General features: G+C 42.9%; 1 protein-coding gene across 1 annotated transcript in view; it reads right to left on the bottom strand.

Annotated features, from left to right (window-relative positions):
• Positions 1-15,685, bottom strand: part of agbl4 (AGBL carboxypeptidase 4) — a 250,051-nt gene that overhangs the window by 68,196 nt on the left and 166,170 nt on the right. The window lies entirely within an intron of this gene.

Here is a 15,685-nt window from a genome sequence, read left to right on the forward strand (position 1 = left end):
TTGTAAACCCACTACAGTTACTGTTCATTTTATTATATTATTATTACTTGTAATATTATTATTACTGTTTGCATAATCTATAAGACGTGCGGTTTGCGCAATCTTGCACTACTTGTTATGTCTGCACCAACTTATTCCATGCATTTCCATCTTAGTCAAACTATTTCATGGTATGTTGCTCCATTGCACCGCTGAACTCTCACTTTCAGCTTCAACCATGCCACGCTGCCTGAATTCACATACTGAATGCTTTTTTGTATGTATGTAGACTGGTATGTGTAGTCCACTGTTTAATCTATGTGAGGCTCTTTTGTCCCTGTGCCTGTATGCTTGTGCTATGCCACTATTTGTGGTAATATGTTCCTCCATCGGTGTCCACCAAGGCAAATTCCTGCACATTCATTACACTTGGTGAATAACGTGATTCTGATTCATTGGAGAAGGGAGGAGGACAAAGCAATCTGTTTCATTTTGGCTATAGAGGACAGAGGAAAGGAAGGGGATATTTATCAATAAACTGAACTCTTGTAATGCTAGAAAAAATATACTGGCATCCTGAATTCAGTGGTATTCCTATTTAAGGTAATGTGCAATCTTTCTCTTTCTCTCTCTCTCTCTCTCTCTCTCTCTCACACACACACACACACACACACACACAGTCTGGGCCATAAATAGGACTATACACACTTGATTACAGAGGAGTCGGATGAAGACAGGTGTCACTTTCAGTAAGTGTAAAATGAGCTTTCCTCACCTTAAACACTACTAAAATATATCACTTTAAATTCCAGCAAACAAGTGTTGTGTGTTGAGTTTTCACCATTATGAGCAGAAAAGGACAGCAGCAATTCAATACACTCAATCAGCTGTTTGAAATAGTTGGTCAAGTACACGAGAGCAGAGTTTTCCTAAACTATTGGCATGATAATTAGCCGAAGACACAGCGATTCGGTCAACCTTAGGGAAATAACTCTAAATAAGGTTTCAGTTGTGTTTCATCTACAGGGGCAGTTGGTCGGGTGAAGACTCGAGTCAGGACAGAAGCCAGACATCATGTCCTGCCTATTAGCTCCACACTGCCAGGCTCATCTATCTTTATTGGTCATCCATTAGCCTGCATTAAAGGGAGACACGGCATAATAGCAGTAATGATGTTGATGATGGAATTAGACTGCGGGTACACACGTCATCATCGCAGCGCTGCGTCTGGAATCATAAAGACTGCCCACCGACAGACAGATGGACGGACAGACAGATAAAATTAAACGAACGCTTCTATGCTTCTGAAATGTGTGTGTGTGTGTGTGTGTGTGTGTGTGTGAGAGAGAGAGAGAGAGAGAGAGAGAGAGAGAGAGAGAGAGAACAGGATGAGGTCTTGCAATTAGGTGAAAAATGTCTGTGGTGCTTCGGGGGGGTGCATTAACTTTACCGCACACAGACAGCCAATCAAAACGCAGCACCTGTGCCAATCTGCAGGATGGACAGACGCTGGCACAGGTGTGTGTGTGATGATGGTTGGCAGGGGTTGGCGCCAACCAGAGCAGCGGCATACAGACAACAGACCCAGCAAAGGCCCGGCGATGCCAGGCATAAGAGAGGACAGCCGGGACAGAAGGATCATTAAGGCAACTTTCTGGAAAGATGCTCCAAGATCAGGAAAGCACTGAGCAAAATGAAGATATGGCTGTCTGGGTCCAAGATGAGGGATTCAGAGACCCGTGAATGTCTTTTATAGGCAGCATGCGTTTCTACGATCAATCACAACTGTTTACAGTCCAAAGTAATACCATTTTCCTATTTTGGTTGGAGGCATCTCACTGTCTTTCTCTTATTTTGCCTCTTAATTAGCTCCTCATGAATTACTAATCAACCATGAAGAAGGCATTCGCCAATTTAAAAAGTGATAGCCCATGAAATGAACAGCAGAGCCTCATACAAGCACATCAGTTACTAATGCTGCTGGGCCTGAGAACAGACCTTTGAACTGAGAGGGAGAGGAGACAGAGAGAGAGAGAGAAAGACAGACAGAGACGGAGCAAACACACAGCCAAACTTTATTGTGAGTAAATCCTTCATTAAGTATTTAGAATGGTATCATTGCTGGCCCTGCCATCAAGCTGTGTGTACTCAGTGATCCACCCAGGAGACATTGATCTTCTTCTAAAGGAACATAATGACCACCAGAGAAATACTGATCATATTTCAGCGCCGGTCAATTCAGTTCATTAGGGCCGCTCTACCTCCTGCTGTGGACCTGTATTGATCTGGCCAGTGTCACAAGGCTGTTATTCTCCACTAACTAGATAGGGAACTCGCAAACCTGTAATTTATACAGTGGCAACAACAAGTCGAACAATAGACTACAGGGAACAAACAAGCAAAAATATATGAAAGAGCGGAGTCGCCCTGTTTCATGTCAGGGCAGTGACTTCTCAGGGCAGCATGGACCGTCTGTTTGCGCGCCCGTCTGCCGGGGCATCAAATGTCAGACACGACACAAGAAATCCTAAAAGTATCAAGGCCGTCCCCGGGTTTCAGAAAGAATTTTTTCTTCTACCTCTAATACCTTTTCCACCGTCTCCTCTCCTCTAATCTCCACTTATCTGGGAGCCAGGTGAGCCGCGGCACATGGCTGGTGGGCAGGCTTTGGTCTGTGGGAATAGAGCTCATCTTAATGGTATTTCTCCCCCTTCCCTTCCCTTCTCTCGCCTTCCCTCCAGGGCGGCTGTCAGACAGAGACGGAGGCAGCCAGAGAGCCTCTCACTGCTGCTGTAGCTGACAGCAGGGAGCCACTGGGATTGGACCGGCGACCGCAGCCGCCCGGCATGCAGCGGAGCAGCCAGGCTCACAGGTGCACAGCATCTGACAGATAATAGCAGATAAAGCCCCGGCCAAACAGCACTCGCTCCTAGCTGGGGAATGGGGACCGGTGGAGGTGGTGGTGGAGGGGGGGGGGCATGTTGAGGGGCAGAGGGCTTTGACAACCAGCAGCCTTTACTTCACCGCCGACCAGCCAGACACAGACCCACACCCACCCACCCACTCACACACACACACACACACACACACACACACACACACACACACACACACACACACTAGTCAAGGACAAGACAAGGTTGCCGATCTGAAATCCCTCCAAAGAGTCATTGCTGCAGCTTACTGTACACTTGGAGGAGGTTGAGATTGATTCGGAGCTTAATACAGAGTGTTGGTGTTGCTGCTGCTGCCGCGTCTGAAAAAGAACATCAAAACCCAGCAGTCGTATTAGTTTTTTCTTTTCTGCCATTGCTTGCCGCTGCGTTATTATTCTTGTTCTAATTTCTGTTGAAAGAGCAGTGAGTCTCCAAAGTACAATAAAATTAATTTGTTTATGCCACAGCACTTTTTCCCACTCCATCCGCATTCTATTTCATGTTTTTATTCATGTCCAAATCAGCTTTTCATCTTAGTGAGCAAATCTAAACTCAAAGTCAACGAGTGTACAGAATACAAACGCGTTTTTGATCTGTTCAACTAAAATAGTGCTGACCCAAAGCTCTATAAATTTGTGATAAAATTCAACATTTGTTAGCATTCATGTCCAATCACAGCGGCCTAATTTCACAACTTCCTGTGACTAAATTGACTCTCAGACTACGTCTCGCTTCACCCTTCATGGAAAAGGCAGAAAAGAGACCAAAAAAGTGAGGAGACACAATACCTCACAACGCATATTCCTCAGCCAAGATGCAGGCACACTAAGCAGGATTCCCGCTTTGACGGTGACACAGCGCGGCACGCGGCACGCATCTCCTCCGCCGGTCAGATGCAGCGGGCCAGCTGACGTGACAGAGGGAAAACACAGCCCATCTCTCACTGCTAGGACACATTTACTTCTGCGGAGGACAGAACGGTCGAGACGTGATCTGGCAGCCAGGTGCTGCAGGGCCGGGGACACAGCTGACAGCAGCTACGGCCACAGATAGATAGACACAGTAGAACTTTAAAGGTGCAATAAGTAAGATTTTTACTGTCCCAGAGCACAGAATGACCATCTTATATCTGCGGGGGGTTTGATAGGGTTGTTGATCAATAGCAGTGACTCAACGATTATATCACCAAGTGCTGAATTCTGCCTTTTGAACCTCACTTCTGTCCCGTACTCTGTTTGGGAACAACTCCTCCACAATGCCTTGGTCGCCGATAGAGGTCGACCACACGCAGTCACACACATATGCAGACACATGGGGCAGCAAGGTGGCATAATAAGTAGGAGACTGCCCTGAATCAGATGACCTGGGTTAATGGCCCTGTGTTGGTAACCATCCCCCCTTCTTTGGTGTCCTGGAGCAAGACACCAAACCCCTACCAGCTCCAGGGACACTGCTCACTCTGCACTTTGACCTCCCTGTGGAAGCAGAGAATTTCCCCTACAGGAATCAATAAAGTATATTATTATTATTTATACATACATATGCATGCACTTGTGGGCACACCCGCCCACACACATAGTTCTGACGGGGGACTGAGACACAGACAGAAAAGGCTGCTAATGGCCTTGACCATGCCAGCAAGACGTCTCCTGGCAACATGTAACCACACTGCAGTTTGCTCAGTTTGGCATATTTTCATATCAACAATTTGCCCTAGCGACAGGTTACCATATTAACATCTTAGCTTAGCGACGAAGCCCCATCAGCAGTAACAGGTAACAATATTGTCAACACATTGCCCTTATGTTTAGCCTCTGATATAGACGGAGCACAGTAGGTGGTGAATAACAGTGATGTGGCGGTTGTTAAGATAATACTGATCCACATGTGGTGTACAGGCACAAATGACCACACAAACCACACATGCACACACACACACACTCTCAGGCACTCTTTCTCTTTCTCTCTCTCTCTCACACACACACACACACATACACACATAGTCCAAAAACTCAATCCACCAGCCATAACACAGAGACAGAGTGGCATCAACCTCTATTATCCAGTCCCTATGCTGCCAACACAAAAGGCTCCCTGGAACAAAAATCCAATCAGTCCTCTCTAGGAGGATTTGCTCCACAGCAGTGCTCAGCAACACTGGTGGCTCTGCTGGTGACAAAGAAATAATCTCAGAGCCCACAGCCCGTTCACAGCCTGTTTACCGCCTCCGTCACATCGCCCTTCCTTAGAAAGAGGACAGACAGAGGCTACACTTCTCTGTTGTCATTTACTGTCCTCTGAGTTTAGCGCTCTCTTTTTTTCTGCCCGCGAAAACACGAAACACATGGTCGGCTATGTGTACAGTGCGTGAAATTACGGTATTTGCGACGGGAATATTTACACAAAGCATTAGTAATGTAGGCTTGACAAAAAAGAACCTTCAGGGATACAGGCAGCAGACATGTTTTTAAATAATGGTTTGATGACAAATATTTTCAAAATATTTTCAGTATTGTAATGCCCATCGCTCCCCCCTCCCCCTTCCCTCTGGCTGCTCTCTCTCACAGTCCTCCGTTCTTTGTCTGGTAAATTATCACACTCATTCTCCATTCATTAGCATGCTGCTGCTTATTTAGCTACGCTGCTGAGAAGCCTTCAACAAAATCAACTGGAAAATAGTCAATATGAGGCGGCCAGCGCGCCCCGCTCCCTTCCTCCCCCCCATCCTTCATCTCCTGCTTTGTTTGTTTTATGTGTTTTTTTTTGTTTTTTTACCACATCAAAACGGAAGCATAGTCCCCCATAATGAAGTGGAGGGAGATAAAATATGCAAATTCACAGAGAAAGGATATAATTAGGGCAATAATAGGAAGTGTTGTTTTCACAGCTGCTCATTTACACAAAGGCCTGATAGTATTTTATAAATAATGCTCTCCATTTCTTCTGTCTGTCTTCTCTCTCTCTCTCTTTCTCCCTCTCTCACACACACTCATTCACTCAGCAAGGTGTTAAGTCCACTAAGAACAAAACTCTGCAGCCTGGAAACTAGTCAACCAACCAACCAGCCAAGCAACAAGCCACCCAGAGATCTAGTGTGTCAGCTCAGGTATGAACTGTACAGTAAGCAGGTGGCTGTATCCGGGTTGGGCTAGGTTGCCTTCAGACCCTCCTCTTCTCCTCCCTGCCCGGGTCGACCCTGGCCAGACAGCAGCCCTCTCTCCTGGCTTGCAGTCTGCCAGAGGGGCTTTGCTCCAGCGGACACCAGCTACAAGCCCACAGGACTCTAGTGTGGATCAACCCAGTGTTCACCTTTACCATTCCACCACCACAGTGAAAGTACTGTGTGTCTGTTAGAGTGGGAGGAATGTGTAGCATACACTAGCTTAAATATTAAGGACAGCAAAACAGCTGCAAACGAAATGCCTTTTTGACTTACTGGTTTCTATTTGTTGTGCATAGACATGCTGCTGCCACTGGCTATTTCCTATTCAACAAGAGGCCTGCTGCACTGCGTTAGCAATTGGAGGAGAAAATGGAGTTTAAATACTGTTCTGTATTTTGAAAAGAGTAACAAGGTCATAACTGAGCATTGAAGAGAAACACTGAGCATGGCTAAGAGGTGCTAACGATCAGTGCACACACACGCACACGTGTGTGCCCACACACACACAGAGAGAATCACATCTAATTTGTTAGTTAGGTCTTTGTTTCTTAGCTCTACGATGTGTGGTAATTGAAAGATGGGAGTAAATGAGGAGGAAATGAGAGCTGAGTGAATGAATGAAGGTTTCTCACGCTTCAGCCGAACCCACGGGGGGACCGGCTCTCAGAGAAGGACAGCTCAAAGTCTCTGGGCTGCAACCCACAGAAGGCACTGGAGCACACGGATAATTAAAAAATGATTTTTTATTTATCTGGTGCAAGGACTAATGTTTCGACACAACTGCGTCTTCATCAGAGTCAAACAGTAATTTAACAACACAAAAAGTTTTAATGGCCTCCCTATCCCATAAATCAAGCATTTCATGGACTCTAGAGGGTGGGAGGGAAGGTTTTCCTGGACCGATACCATGATACCACTCCATGATTGCAAATTTGCAAGAAGACCAAGAAAAAAGCATTATATACTTCATCAAAGTGCCCAGACTTTCATTTAAGAAAATTAAAGCTATTAAGTGATTGAGAGAAGGCCAGGATGGTGCAATGTGTGAGTGAGAGACACATCGTTACCAAAACTCCTCACACTGCAAGCAACGCATCAACTAGTTACAGAAGTCCATTCATTTCCTATAGAGCTGAGTGATTAGAGTGCATTAGCCTTTATTTTTATATAGTTAATCTTTTTTTTTGTTTTTAGTTCAGTTTTATTTATTTATTTTTATTTTTTTTATTTATTTATTTACTTTACTATAATAACCTTGCATGGTGGACAGTCAGCAAGCTCGTCAGCCACTAAAAGTTGGCCACGGCTGACGCTTTTGCGGTCATCGACCATCAACAGCCAATCAGATTTCCACACTTCCTTGTTTCCCTACCCAGCTGCCAGGTGGAAATTGAGCTAAGTACCAAAGTTGCCAGTCTGGCAGGATAACTAACTTTTTATGTCCACTGGTGACAGCGGCTGGTAAATTCCAAAATTCACCGGACACTTTCGCTATTTTACTGGCCAATTATATTTAAAGAATAAAATATGACCTCCAAATCATGGCTGATTAACTGCCAATGTGGCTGGTAAACAAACTTACCAGCCACCCCCAAACAGATTTACCGGCATTTGGCAGGTAGCTGGTGGTGATTTCCCACTCTGCATCCCAGCCAAACATTTCAGACATGACTTCTCCCTGGAAGATCCTGAAGAAAATTGTGATATGATTAGATTTTTATATATTTTTTCATATTTTCACCCCAATTTCAAATAGTATGCAACCCAATTGATGCGACGATGGGTCAAAATATAAAATCTTTGTGTGTATCTTCACTTTTGTTGCCGATTCGAACACTGTCATTCAGTAAATACTGCGGGGAAAGAATGGTGTATTTGTACGTTATTCAAGACTCTGAACCCTTTGAACATTGGTCTCCGGTTGTGCAAAATGTGACCTCTGACCTTTGAGATATGCACATTGGGTTGTCTGGAGGAGGATAGAGAGCAAAGCAGGAAACACAAAGAATATCTGTAGAAAGAGCGGCTCTAATGAAGAACATTTCTATTCTGTTCTGACAGAAACAGCAGGGAGATGGAGACAGAAAGAGAGAAAGTGATAGAGAGAAAGAGAGAAAAGTGAGAGAGAGGAGAGATCTGAGAACTGCCTATTATCTCCACGCTGCTTCATTGCTTTAGACACACACGCGCTCACACGCTGCACGCATCTGTGCACAAACCTAAAAGTATGTGCACGAGTAAGCACACACACCCACACACACACACACACACAACCATCCTCTCAAATCTGCCCAGATCTCATGAATATAATTGACCTTTTTTCCACTGTAATGCTGAGAGCGCATAAGGGGAAAGGAGAAACTAAACAGAGGCAAGCAGAGTTAATTTAGAACAACACATTATTGGCCGCTGTCTGCAGATATGGAAAAGGACAATCTAATCAATAAGCCAAAAGAATGACAATGGCCTCTCAAATCAATGTCTGCACCCCATTTTCTCACTGTGAAAAGACAAAGCCTTCAGTGCAGGTGTTTTTGTTGTCCTGTTTTGCGCTGTCTGGACCAATATGCGTGTGTGTGTGTGTGTGTGTGTGTGTGTGTGTGTGTGTGTGTGTACATGCATGTGTGCATGTGTGCGTACCTGGCTGCTACTGTGGTGGAACAGTTGCCAGGACTAATCATTATTTAGTTGTGGCGGGGCTGGAAAGGTCAGCAATCTGAAATGTCAGGCTGTGTTCAACAGGAGCCAGATGCAGCCGTGCGCCGCTCAAGTGTCCAATTAAAGAGGGCCGAGTGAGGGTTGAGAGGGGCAGTCTGTGTGTGTGTGTGTGTGTGTGTGTGTGTGCCTGTGTGCATGAAATGAGAGAGAGAGAGAGAGGGGGTAAAGAGATACAGTGTGTTTTACGTGTGCATATGTACATGTGTAAGTGTGAAGCATTCTTCAGACGCAGTAGCTAATGGACGCCTATAGAAACTGAGGCTTACAGAGCAGCAGGGCAGAATCCTCATCAAATCTCTCTCTCTCTCTCTCACACACACACACACACAGGATGTCATGAACCCACTTGATCTTATTAGTTTGTTCACACCCTGTGGTTCCCGCTGTCCATACTATGAAGAATGGAAGAGACAGAGAGATGAATAAAGAATAAAGAGGAGAGGAGAGGAAAGGCTCAAAGGCAAGAGGGACAGAAAGGAGAGGACAAAGGCAAACAAGACAAAAAGAGATCACTAATAAATAACAATAGATAAGTGATAAAAGGAGTAAGTCGAGAGAACAGAGGAAGAAGTGCCAAGAGGAGAGAGGGAGGAGGGAGGCAGGTGAAAGGACGGAGAGGAGAAAGGGAGTGAAGCAGTGGAAACTCCTTTAATCTGCAGGGGGAAGGAGAGAGTGTCCTGTCTGTGTCTGTGTCTCCCTATCAGCCTCATTCATCTGAAAGCCTCACCTGCTCTCCATACAGCCATCATAATAACCTTCAGTGTGTTCCGTGTGTGTGTGTGTGTGTGTGTGTGTGTGTGTGTGTGTGTGTGTGCTTGTGCGCTCACCCACTGTGAATAGTAATAAGCAGCAGGGCAGGATAAAATATGTCTGCCAAGTTTAGAATATAATAGACTTGCCTTCAAGGCCACACGTAACAACAGCCTGAATAATGACCTGCAATAATTTACACAGCACACTGAGCTCTACACTGGTCAAAGTAAGAAACCTTTCAGTGAGAAATAATTGAAAGCCAGAATATCTATAGCCCCTCCATGGTGTGTAGACCACAACTCTGAGGATGGTAGCTCCATTGTGTCCACTGGAAGACGAGCTGATCCACAGAGGGAAAGGTGTGAGAAGTGGGAAGAAAAAAAGTTGTCCTGGTATCACAAATTTGATAGCCCACTGTCCACTGTCAACAATGTACCAGTAGATATTCAACAGCTGACTGTCAACAAGAATTGTTTCAACAGGTATTTTCAGCTGTTCAACAAACTATCTGTACTTTATTTCAACAACCTATAAGTTGTTCATAGAGTTGCTCAAATTACTATCAATAGACTGTTGGTAGACTGTCAGCTACTTCGGTTAAGGGTAGGGTTAAGTTTAAGCACATAAAATAAATGGGTAAATGTTAGGGTTAAAGGGTAACTTCGGTATTTTTCAACCTGGACCCTATTTTCCCATGTTTTTGTGTCTAAGTGACTTTTGGGTCTGTGTGTAACTTCCTGCAACAACTCAACTCTCGCGAGACTTGAGCGACATAGACCGGACACACAGACCGGATCAAGCGAAAGGTAAAGAAAAACGTTTCATTTCTCTGTAGGGTCCTTTCCATAATGTTGTCAGACACTTATAATAACAATCTGAGCCTGTCAGTGGCAAAAACAAGCACTTTTAGTGGACGTACATTGACGGTGCGATTTGCCCCGTTGGATTACATTGCAGCTCGTTTCACGGCTGCCGGGTGAAGCGATCTCGCTCAATACTAGACCAATTTCAAAAATTGTTGTCCTCTTTAGTCACTTAGACACAAAAAGATGGGAAAATAGGGTCCAGGTTGAAAAATACTGAAGTTACCCTTTAAGGTTAGGCTTCGGTGGAAGTTTAGTCACATAAAAAACAGTAAGACAATTCACTCATGAAACAGTTTCATATATAGGAATGTGTTTCTTCCTATAGCTGATACATGCTGATACATACTGATACATACTGTACTGATACATACTGATACATATTGTATTGATACATACTGTACTAGTTGATGCAGTCTGTTGATTAGCACTTGAGATGTCCCTTATAGTCTATTAGTTGTGGGTTGCATACATGTTACTTGTCTGTTGAGGCAAATCTTGCTGTAGAGAGTCAACAGTGGACCATCAAGTGTTACTGTTGTCCTTCCTTGAGTCTCTGCTCAAACACTCTGATGTTAACCAGACCTCTTCTGTTATGACTCAGAGTTTATTCAAGTGCCAAATAATTGTGGCCCAATATCTTTTTGGAATTGGTTTATTTGATTCTGTACAAGCACAATATGTACTTTCTTGGCAAGTGGGCTGCTGATAATATACTATAGAAGGGTATGAGTTGTACTCAGTGAAGGACAACTTCACTGAGTCTGACGTTGCAACAATTTGAACTGGCCAACAAAGAAAAATGAACAGGCCAAACTTAAAATGGTCTTGGTGAGTAGCTATATGCTATCCACTGCTGTAAATAAAAATTGGTTACTTTTTTCCTGTATCTGTACCTTCTGTATCATTGTGTGTAGATGTGTGAGATCTACAGTATGTTTCAAAAGTAGGCATACAATTTTTAATAATAATAATGAAAAACAAAGCTGTATCATTTTAGCCATTTTTAACTTATTTAGTCATCTTGACAAAATAATTCAACATTCAATAGTCTGTAAATAATAGGTGTACTTGGAAACAGGAAGACATATTTAATAATACAGTGAGTATTAATAATGTATAAAAATCTGTGCCTGCTTTTGAAACACGCAGTATTACCGTCTGGAAGAAATGAATTTGTAACAATTCCTCTACTGTCTTTAGCTGATCCACCATCTTGCTTTGACCTGTCACATCGCTACAGATCAACCGCAGAGAGACAGGCAGGAGGCGGGGCTCTCTCTGAGGTAAGGGAGTACAGTACAAAATAATATGGTGCTGTATCCCTCTCCACCTCTCCTCTTTCTCTTTCTCTATTGGCCATGGAAGATGTGGATGTATATACAGTATGTGGCATCTCTCCATCTATTGCTCTCTCTCTCTCCATCACTGCCGATTCCAGTGATTTCAACTCATCTACTGTAGTATTTTGTTTAGTTGTTGAATTTTCTGGTGATTTTGACGTTTTTTGAAGTCTCACCACTTTCTACTGGTATATTCTCTTAAGTTTTCTGATTCGGATTATTACATTTTTCCCCAAATTGGTTGTTTTCTATTGAATCTTCTATTTCTTTAAGAGATTTTTCTTTCTGATGGATTGTTTATACATATTCAGTGTCAGTATAATTCTTTCTAATGTCCATGGACAGTGGGTTTTTTGTTTTGTTGTTTTTTGTTGGACAGCCCTCTCTGTTGCTTTCTTCATTTTCTGCAGTCTTTGTCAAACCAGTCAATCCACCATCTCTCTCTCTCTCTCTCTCTCTCTCTCTCTCTCCCTCTCCTCTCTCTCACTCTCTCTCTCTCTCTCTCTCTCTCTGGTTGCCCTCTGTCAAATTGTGAAGGTCAGGGCTAGTCTTGCCTGCTCCCAGGGCCCGAGGAACAGCTGCCACGTAAACCTGCTAAATTAGCCCGGTCTCCACGTGCCTCACATAAACATTATTCTAATCAAAGCATATTAGAGCATCCAGATACTTTAGACATATGGGCCTCTGCATCCTCCCTGCCGTCCCCATCTGTCTCTCCTCTCCCTTTCGTCAATTCTCTCCTCTCTCTCTCCGTCTCGGTGGCTCGCTGCGTCACACAGCTGCCTCTCCAGGACACCGGCGTAGATTTCTCACAGTGCAAGTACTGTGCGACGCGTTTCCAGATCCAGTCCAACTGCGAGAGCCATATGCACGCGTGACTGCTGCATGTTGCTAGTTTTAGGTGCCGTATGGGACATAATTCAAACTTTACCTTGCACATACACGCATTTTGCCTCTCACATACATATTGTACGTGAAATGCTTACACATTCAAATGTTCAATTCAATTCAATTCAATTCAATTCAATTCAAATGCTTACACATTTAAATGTTCTGAAGCCCTCTGAAACCTTTTGTACCTCTCAGACTATTGAAACAGTCTCATACAATAGCACAGAAATTCTCTATACTTACATAAACTGCTCCGATACAATACTGAACCGCTCTCCTACACACTGAAACCCTTTTGCACACACTGCTGAAAACCTCTTACGCCGAAATACTCTCATAAACATTAATGAGGTGCATTCTACTCACATTCACTACTGAAATACTCTCACATACACTAATAAAATGCTTCCATATACACTATTAAAACACTCTTGCATAGACTACTGAAACACTCATATACACTAACTGAAACATTGCCGAAACGCTTTTAGACACACAAGTGAAAAACTGCAGCTGAAGTATGAGAGCATGTCAGGAATGCATGCAACAGCATTTCAGTTAGTGTATGTTTTTCAACTAATTATGCAGCAGGGTTTTCAATAGTGTATATGAGAGTGTTTCAACAGTGAATGTGAGAGGTTTTCAATATGTATATAGAGCATTTCAGTAGTGTATAGGAATGCATTTCACTGGTGTTTATGTGAGTGTTTTGATAGTGTTTGCAAGAGGCTTTCAATAGTGTAGGGTTTCAGTGGATTTCAGTGGTGTATATCAGAGTGGTTCAGTAGTGTATAAAGAGTTTTTTTTTTTTGTGTGTGACCAACTTTATATTAGCTTTTCCACGCCATCCTCACAAGGTGGCATAAACATACAAATATAGAAATTATACACACGTAAATACAAAAAAAAGGGGGGCAAGGAGCCATCCCCTTGCCCACTCCGCCTCCCACTCCCTACCCCCCACCCCTCTTGCCGCTTCACAAATAATACAGTGTTGCTTATCTGCAATCGTAGAAGTTCATCTATTCATACGCATATTAATATAACATATCATAATTGTACACAAAACTAGGCATGTACCCCCTCAGACTCGCCCTTCCTCGTATAAAAATATACACATATCTACAATCATATTTTACATAAAAGATATCACCAGGTCAGCAGCTCTTTTAACGGCCTCTAATGTTTCTCCTTTAGCATTGTTTGCAGATGCAATTGACAATTCTAAGTCTAGTACATTATGAAAGGAAGATATCCATTGATTAATAGATAGAGTATGTGGGGGTATCCATCTTGTGATAAGATGTTTTGGCTGCAATTAAGCCAGCAAAAAGAACCCTTTTCTGATGGTTTGATAAATTAAGAGAAGAATCATCGTTCAGCAATACAGTGTTTGGGAGGCACGGTATCTGAACCCCAATGATATCTGATACTATGTCAATCACTTGGCTCTAAAACTGTTTAACTGAAGAACAAAACATGTGTACATATGTACCAATAGTCTTTTGGTTACACAGAAAGCATATTGGGCTTGGGATCATCCTCAGCTGACAACATTTTCTACTTGACAAATAATATCTGTGGATCATTTTGTACTGTATCAATTGGTGATTATAATTACGTGATGTTAGAGAAATGTTGTTCCATATTCTCTTCCAATCAATAGCCTGTCCATAATTTTTCAAATCTACATTCCATACTGTAATAATACCAATATATCCAAGTAATTTCTGTTGCATCTTTTTATATATGTATGAAGTAAGGCCACTTCCACCATTTAAGCTCTGTAAGATCTTAACCATTGGATGATATGAGAGTTTATGAAAGTGTCTTGATAGTACGTATGAGAGATTTACAATATGTAGAGTATGTATGTGTGAGGCTTTCTGTGGTGTATATGACTATGGAGCATTTCTGTAGTGTTTATGAAAGCATTTCAATAGTGTATGCCAGAGGGTTTCAGCAGTGTATGCGATCATAACATAACATCTGAATGTGTAAGCATCTCATATAAGTAAAACATGTGAATGTGCAAGGTAAACTTTGAATTACATCCCATACAGCTCTTCATACACACACACTCACACACACACCAAAAAAGAGACACACAGCTCCAGACACATACATACTGCAATACACACATAAATACATACACATACACACAGACGCAGAGATACACAGTCATGTAGACATACACACACAAACACACATACCCACAAACACACACACACACACACACACACACACTGCAGTGCTATCAAGTGTCGCACACAACCTGGCTCATATAATATGAAACTTAATAGACAGACGTTACACTTAATGAAACTCAATCAGATCAAAACAAACACATTCGCTGGTTTTGATGTCTCCATCAACATGGTTGATACCTGTGAGTCAAAGTTTAAAAAATACCCTCTGATGGTGATAATGAGAGGGAAAATGAGTTTTGAGTGCATGGGTGAAAACATGGACAAGTCTCGGGATACGATTTACATCCTCAGTATCTATTTCTCATAAATATGTGATGCGTCACTGTAGCAAAACAATATTGGGGCTCTCTGATTTTTCTTAATTTCACATACAGTATTGTGAGTATTGTGGCCATGTATTGCCTTTGTGGCCTTATTAACAGGGAAGTGAAACCAGTTAGTCTATTAACTGATCTGTTAATTAGCCTGTCATTTATCCAAACGCGCATACTCTGCCCTCAGGATACACACACACACAAGGATGCATGCACACACACACCCACACACACATACTGTATGCACACAAACACACGTACACACACACATGCTTGCACTTATGACTTGTGTGACTACAACTGAACTTGTGAATTCCATATTATCCCATTATAAAAGCTACAAGGTAATAGTTCTTTAACACATCACTCATGACCAGCAGCCATCCCATCAGCAGTGGTTTTTCCGTTGCACCAGCACCATTCTCTACCTGTACTCGCCCTACTGCCCTACTGAGCAGGTATGGGTTGTTTGTGTAGGAAAACCAGCATGTAGAAACCAGCATGTAACCGTGTCA

This window comes from Centroberyx gerrardi, chromosome 9 (genome assembly GCF_048128805.1).
Source record: "Centroberyx gerrardi isolate f3 chromosome 9, fCenGer3.hap1.cur.20231027, whole genome shotgun sequence".
Taxonomy (NCBI): domain Eukaryota; kingdom Metazoa; phylum Chordata; class Actinopteri; order Beryciformes; family Berycidae; genus Centroberyx; species Centroberyx gerrardi.